This window comes from Austrofundulus limnaeus, unplaced genomic scaffold, assembly GCF_001266775.1.
Source record: "Austrofundulus limnaeus strain Quisiro unplaced genomic scaffold, Austrofundulus_limnaeus-1.0 Scaffold8, whole genome shotgun sequence".
Lineage (NCBI taxonomy): Eukaryota > Metazoa > Chordata > Actinopteri > Cyprinodontiformes > Rivulidae > Austrofundulus > Austrofundulus limnaeus.
The window spans coordinates 4,105,637-4,113,058 of NW_013952410.1; positions in this window are offsets into that span (position 1 = coordinate 4,105,637).

The following is a 7,422-nucleotide window of genomic DNA, read 5'->3' on the forward strand; positions in this document are numbered from 1 at the left end:
GAGAGAGAGAGAGAGAGAGAGAGAGAGAGAGAGAGAGAGAGAGAGAGAGAAGTCTGCACATTCAGACCCACACTGGTTACTGTACTGAGCTGTGGAGCACAGGAACAGCCTGTTTCGTCTTGATAAAAGGTTGCACCAAGTAAAGCCAGGAGTTTCACAATTTATTTTTCTGCAATCGAGCTCAGAAAGGTTCTCACGGTGGGTGCGGTGAGGAAATATCAAAACAATCTGATCTGTCCAGCTGTTACGACCAGTGTTTAAAACATGACATATGGGGCACCAAGTGTGAAATAAAATGTAAAAAAAAAAAAGTCATTACATCATTTAGCTCACACTCTGTGAAAAATCTTAGTAAATATTTATTGTTATTTAGCTCACTGTTTTTACATTTTGCCAGTTTTTACTTAATATAAACGTTGTGTCTAAATGTAAAATGAGATAATAATGTGAAGGTGTAAATCTAAATAAAGTATTCCAGAATGGATCGCTGCCTTTGCTGTTGGTGCGTGTTGTGACATCTTCATCCTGCGACAAAAACAACTGCTTATTTCTAGCTGCAGAGCATGTTGGAAGATGGTTATTTCATGTTATTTGTTGTTTTTTTAACAACTGGCTCTGAAATGCAAAATAAATCTGAAATTGAGTTTTTGAAAAAAAACGTAAAAATTTAAAAAAATCTGTGGGATTGTTTTTTACATTTGTATTCCTGCAAAACGAGGGAAACAACTTGACATGTATTCAATTAACTAACAGAGAAGTAGCCTATGGGCTAATGTACAGTTTTTACCTTATTATTTCTTTGTTTTTCAGCTTTGCCTTTTTCAAATCCTGCGGCTATTTTGAAAAACAGCATTTCATCATAAATTGGATTAAACTAAAATTTCCAAAGACATCCGTTTCTTGTCAAAAAAACTATCAGGGTGTTCTATCTTGCTGATCTGTGAGGCTTGGATTCCCGGTGACGTGTTTGAGCTGCACAGGCTTGTCTCTGACGACTGGAAAATGAGAGTTAGAGTTGGAAGAATTGTGAGGAGAAAAGATTAGATCTATTTGTCCTTTCACCTGAACTGGTCGCACACACAAAGCCTGATGTGACAATATGGTGGTGAAACAACAGGAAGACTCAGGTTTACTGTAAATGTGTTGACACACACACACATACACACACACATACACACACATGGTTTCTGAGGTCATTTATTATCACACGCTGCTGAACCAGGAGCTGCTACAATGTTATTGCATGTGCCTGTATTTGTCTGTTAGCAAAATATCTCATGAACCACTGGACAAAAAACTAATCACTAAATGTACAAGTTCACCACAGCCAGTCAACCTCATCCAACACAAAAATTGTTCTAATTCAACCATTTATTTATTTGTTTGTTTTTACAAATATTGATCTAATTTAGGTGTGGTAATAGCTGAGAAATGCAAGTTCCACATAGAAAGATCCCAGGTCTGAACTTGGGATTGAACCCAGGACCTTCTTGCTGTGAGGCATCAGTTCTAACCACTGCTGCCTAATGTGAAATAAATACCACAGAAATACTATCCAAAGTAAAATAGTTTTACTCACTGTTGAGTTGTGAGTAGCTGCTGCCTTGAACTCTGAACTCTCCCACTTTCTAAAATGGAATTCCCACTGGTGGGGCATTCCAGTTTAAATTTACAGCGTGTAAGTGGGAAATTACCACTTCCCAGTTTATCAGGACCAGTTTGCAACTGTAGCCAAAAATGCAGTGAAATGGAAACTTTAAACAGGAAATTTTGTTGGCTACCGGCGACTTTAAAACCCAGTGTACCTCGACCACATGGTGGGAAGCCATCATTTTGTGTGTAAAATAATCAACCTGCATTATGGGAGATGCACTTTCAATRCTGCTTATTTTGAGACATTGATAAGCTCTCATGGGCCACATAAAATGCTGTGACAGGCTACATTTGGCCCGCTGGCCATAAGTTTGACACATGTGTGCTTTAGTTTTCTAGTGTTACAGTGTTCCCCTGTGTCTCTCTGCCCTGCTCCCGCCCTGCCCATGCTCACCTGTTTCCTCTTGTGTCTCCTCCAGGTGTTTCTTGTTGTCCTTAATTTGTTTGCCTTCATATTCTGTGTTCAGTCTGTGTCAGATCATTGTTTTTGTGCTGCCTCCCTCAGCCTGTGTGATCTCTCTGTGCTCCCACTGAGATTTTGGTAAGCTTTGGAGCTGTTTTGCCAACCRTTTTGAGTTTATTATTAAAAGCTTTTTTGCCATTTTGAATTTTGCCTGCGCCCTGGGTTTTTCCCCTGCCTGAATCTCACAATGTGGACTAAGCTGTGAATTAAGTTCCGATTAGGTTTATAATGAGTGTCAGGATTAGGCTATAGAATGGATGAAAAGTGAATGRAAGCCAATGGAAAGTCCCTGTGAAGATAGAAAAGTCAGTGTGTGTGTGTTAATCTGAGGTCCTGTGAATTCTTGCAATGTTTCTGTGAAGTGTTCATCGGGCCTGACGCTGCTYCAGGTCTGCTGCCCCTCTGTTGAAAAAGCAACAGTAAATTCTTGGTTTTATTAGCAGAGGGCTTGGACATGTTTGTTGTTACCGTATCTGACATGTTGTTGGAGGGAGGGAGGCGTGATCCAGCCCAAGTTGTTGCGTCCTCTCCTTACCACAACAAAAAGGGCCCCTTTTTTTTTCTCTGCTGGAAACGTGGTACGATGGGTTTATGATGGTTGCGTGCAGACGTGGCTTTGCCCTCAGTAATTACCTGGCTGGCTTTGCCTCCAGGTGTTCAGCAGACAGTTTAATGATGGACTGTTTGAGGACAGGAGAAGGCAGAGCGTGAGGCTGCACGGCTCCGAGAGCGTTGCACAATGAAACAACGCTTTAAAACACAAAACAAAATCAAACAAAGATCTCCTGAACTAAATCAAATGACGCAGTTTGAACAAGTTTACTCCTGTTGTTTTACAGATGTTTCCCACAACTGTTTTTTTAAACTTTACTCAACAAATTACAGTGAAATACGTACCAACACTTCCCAAACTACTCTTTTAATAACATCGTCGCCTTCTGCTTTCAGTGATTTCGGCCATAGGCGTAATTTGCAGGGAGGTTAGGGGGGGGGTTATGACCCCCAGAATAATATGATAAAGTCTACCCCCTCCCCCCAATAAGATTACATCATTTGCTCAAACACAAAATAAATTAACTGGTTAAGTAGAAAGATGCAACTCTGTTGTTGTCTTTAGATATTTTTAACCTGATTAAAAAATTTACGATGCCRTATATGAATGTTTAAGCATGATTGYTAAAAATGACACACAGGGTTTTGGAGCATAACCCCCGAATGATARACCTAAAGTTACGCCCTTGATTTCGGCTATTTTCATAGGCAAACAAACGCTATTTATTTGACGCTCTATTTAACTATTAATGTGAAGAAAAAAAACATCATGTGGATTTTATTCATTACTTTATTTTACTTGTTTTCATGACTTGCAATGAGAATCTTTAATGTCAGAATTATATACGTAAGCTGTGATTTTTAAACCAATAAATACTGACATTTCAGTTCATATTGTCTTTATATTCTATAACTCCAGTAGCTAAAAAGAGTCAAATGAATTTTATTTTAAAGACATCCAACCAAAAAAATAAAAAAAGGTCAAGCAGTTAATTGAATTAAGATTATAGGCACAATTTGGTTCATATTCAGTATGGAGGAGACACGTGAGGGGATGAATGTAGGAGTAATCAATTGCACTGAAGGGAAAATTGTGTGGTATTTTATTTGGACCTAAATGTTTCCAAGTCTGTGATGTTGGAGAAGCAATCACAAACCACTTGAGTCCCGTAGGGGGAAAAATCTTGCAGTTACCAAAGAGGTTGAAAATAATTTGTTGGCTCCTGAAATATGATTCTTAACATGTTTTTCTTAAAAAAAAAAAAAAAAAAAAAAAGAAGAAGCAGCTTTTTATCTCCTGAATCGAGACAGTAGCCAAAAGGAACTGTTTTGACAGCAGAGTGCGTAAACTGTAAAAACATCTGAACTGAGTGACACCGATGCTTGATTGAAGACAGGCAGCTCATCATGCTGACGGGGGAAAAAAGAGCCTCCATTAACTTAACAAAAGTCAGAAATTACAGGAATGTTCTGACTCAGATGAGTGACTTTTGAGAGAATGAAAGATTATCATTCCTGCTCTGCAGAYACTTGAAATGTCTGGGTTTTTTTTCTGTTACAGAAAGTTGAGAAGGTGAAGTACTTACAAGAAAGAAAAAAATAGTCAATTTGCATTCCCTGCAAAAAGCTTATTGCTAAATGATTTTGTTGAAAGCTACTTGTTATGGTTTATGTAAAATAGCTGAAAATTAGAAAACTAAAGCACAAAAAAGAAAAAAAAATAGCCAAAAATTATTAAAAAAGTTGTAAATTAGCAAAGAGAAGCTGAAAAAGCATAAGTAAAACAGGTTAGAGCAACAGATAAAATTTAGCCATTGTGCTAACATTTATTTTCTTTGAACGTTGATTAGTGCAGTGTTTTTCGACCCTGGTCCTCAAAGCACACATATTTTAGATGTTTCCCTGCTTCAACACAGCTGAGTTCAACTGATAACTGATCAACAGTCTTTTGTTGAGCTGCARTCATCTGAAGCAGGTGTGTTGAAGCAGGGAACCCTCTGAAACATGCAGGGCAGCGTGCCTTGACGACCAGGGTTGGGAAACACTGGATTAGTGTGCACTGTCCTTTTTAAATTAATACATTCAACTAAATGAAATACTACATAAAGCTACCATAGAAGCAGAAGGAACGAAACACAGGAAAACACAAGTAATTAGCCGGAAGTAGAAAAATGCTAGCAAATATCAAAAAATGCTAGCTTACAGCTAAAGCTAAGCTATTTTAGCAGGAAAACAAAAACCAAAAGCAGTGAAAAGATAACAAGAATAATAGGAAAGACGATAAAAACCACAAGGCTTTGACATTTCAGGCTTGAGAATGAGAGATTTAGTTTGTTCGCAACATTCACATCAAACTATTTAATTTTTTATTTGAAATCGTTGCAATCTGTTTACATAACATAACGAACAATTCTCCTTATTAATGTTTCATTCTAAAAAAAACAGTCAATATTGGATTAAATTGTTTTTTAATTAATTTGGCTTTTTAAAAATTATAATTRCAGGAAATTGACTTAGATTTTAATTACATGGAATTTCAGTGAAAATAACCTTATTGGTGAATCTGACTGTTTTATTTAAACAAACTTAACTATCATTGAAATTACTTCAACTGAAATGGACTAGATTTGTTCACTTTCTTAAAAATCTGTTAAAACTGAAAGCATTGAGCTTGTTTAGTTGTGAATTTCTRTTTATCAAATTCACAGCCCAACATTTAAAAATGATTTACAATCTAAACCTATTTATATATATTTTTCTTTAAAAAGGATTAATGGGCAATATTTGCAGAATTTGTGCAGTATATCTGAGCTGCTCATTTTCTGTTCCCACAACGGATTTGATGCGTCCAAAACCAAAACAGCCAGATGTTGATTGAAAGAGTAATCCAGAATCTGGGGTTTCTCATTCACTCTCAGGATGAGTTCATCAGTTGGCAGAGTTAGAAAACTCTTTTTTTTTCTCCTCAAAGGAAAACATCCCTCTTTAAAAAAACAAAAACATCCTGGTTACTTGGAAAGCGTCTTGTCTCAGTGTCTCGTTCAACATGTAGACGTCAGCACTGGCAGCACAAGTATTCAGTGTTGTGGTTACAGTTGCACCCCATCAATCAGCGTCGGCCACATTTCCTCTGAGGAAACAAAAAGAAAAGAAAAACATTTGATTCTCTTCCTCGCATGTCGACACCACCTGGCTGTGAAATCGTACGTTTTGGATGCTGCTGCCTCCGCCAGTGGCTCGTTAGGATCACCGTGGTAACCACGCACCTGCATCTCTCACTCCCTGACAGTCACGTTGACGAGAGGCAGACAAAACAAAAAAATGCAGAATAAAAATAATCCTTCAGTTAAACTGTGAAAACCAGAAGTCAGGTTCTTCTAAAAATGTAAGTCTAAAGATTAGAAGTGAATTTTGTTGTGTTTTAAAGGAAATATAAGTTTACAGTGGCTCGGGTGTAAATTCTGTTTTCTGGTGAGATTTAAAGGAACAAMGGTTCAACAGCAGTGGGAGACAAAAAATATCTACATTTTGATGTGTTCTTAGTTTATAAAAGCTGTAAGAATAAAAAATTTGAAACATTTTAGAAGCTCAGAAGTTAATTTCATTGGTAACTGGAAAACGTASTTAAATAATCTGTAACATAAAACTTAAACTGTGATTGTGCAACAATAGCAAAAGATATCAAAATGCCAGTTCAGTCATGCAAAGTCCATCTTTCTGTGATGTGTTCAAATTTTGAATGATGAGCTGTTTTCTTATGTTTCACCAAAATCCCATTGATTTCCATTAAAATTATCTTGCAGTATTTTGCCAAATTTGCTGTGCAACTAAAGCCTCATTATTACTGACTGACTGTTCGGTGAATAATTAGCACGTCTAATTTTAAAGCTGTGTGAAACGCTGCAGGACAAACAAGTAATATCTTACCTGTCGTAGATAGCTTGTCAGTGTGGTCAGAATTCAATAAAAAATTTCAAGGTTGTTCAAAGAGATGTCTATTTTGAGCCTCACTTTGAAAGTTCTGAACTGTCCCTTTAACTCATCAGGAGGAGAAACGGAGAAAACACCAACAACCGTAGACGACGTTCAGTTTCTTCCTGATTAAAAGGAAAATAAGCGGCCGTTTTGATTTATTCTGGGGGTTTTTTCCCTCGGCATCATAAAAACTAAGACTTGGAATAATTTTTTTTAAAAAGAAGCTGGTTGTTTCTGGTGCCAGCGTGAACACATGTGGAGGAGGCAGGGCTCGACCCGGGGAGCAGCTGTTTCCTCTTTATCAGATCTCAGATAGCAGACAGCGGATACACAGCAGAACAGCCAGAGGTTATGAGATATAAAACGATGACACATTGTCAGCTTCAATTCTGCCATGAAACATTCGTTTTGCATTGTAACATAAATAACCAACAAAATAAAAATAAAATAAAAAAAACACCACCAACATAGAGTCCTTTTGTAAAATGTCTCTTCTACTGTGAGCTTTGAGCACAACTCCTTTCATTCTTTATTTATTTAACTCTYTCTTTTATTCCTGCCAGGCCCCTGGCTGAACATCATGACCATGTAACTAATTGTGTGGCAGTGAAAGGAATATTTTGGGTTTGGTTTGCAAAAAGTTTTAAAGAGAGCTTTTAATTTTATTAAAGCAGAAAGAAAGGCAATATATTTAGCTTTTTATTCACATGATGGACAAAATTACATTTAGACTAATCTGGTATTTAAAAAAAATGATTAAAATGATCTTTCTCCTGTTC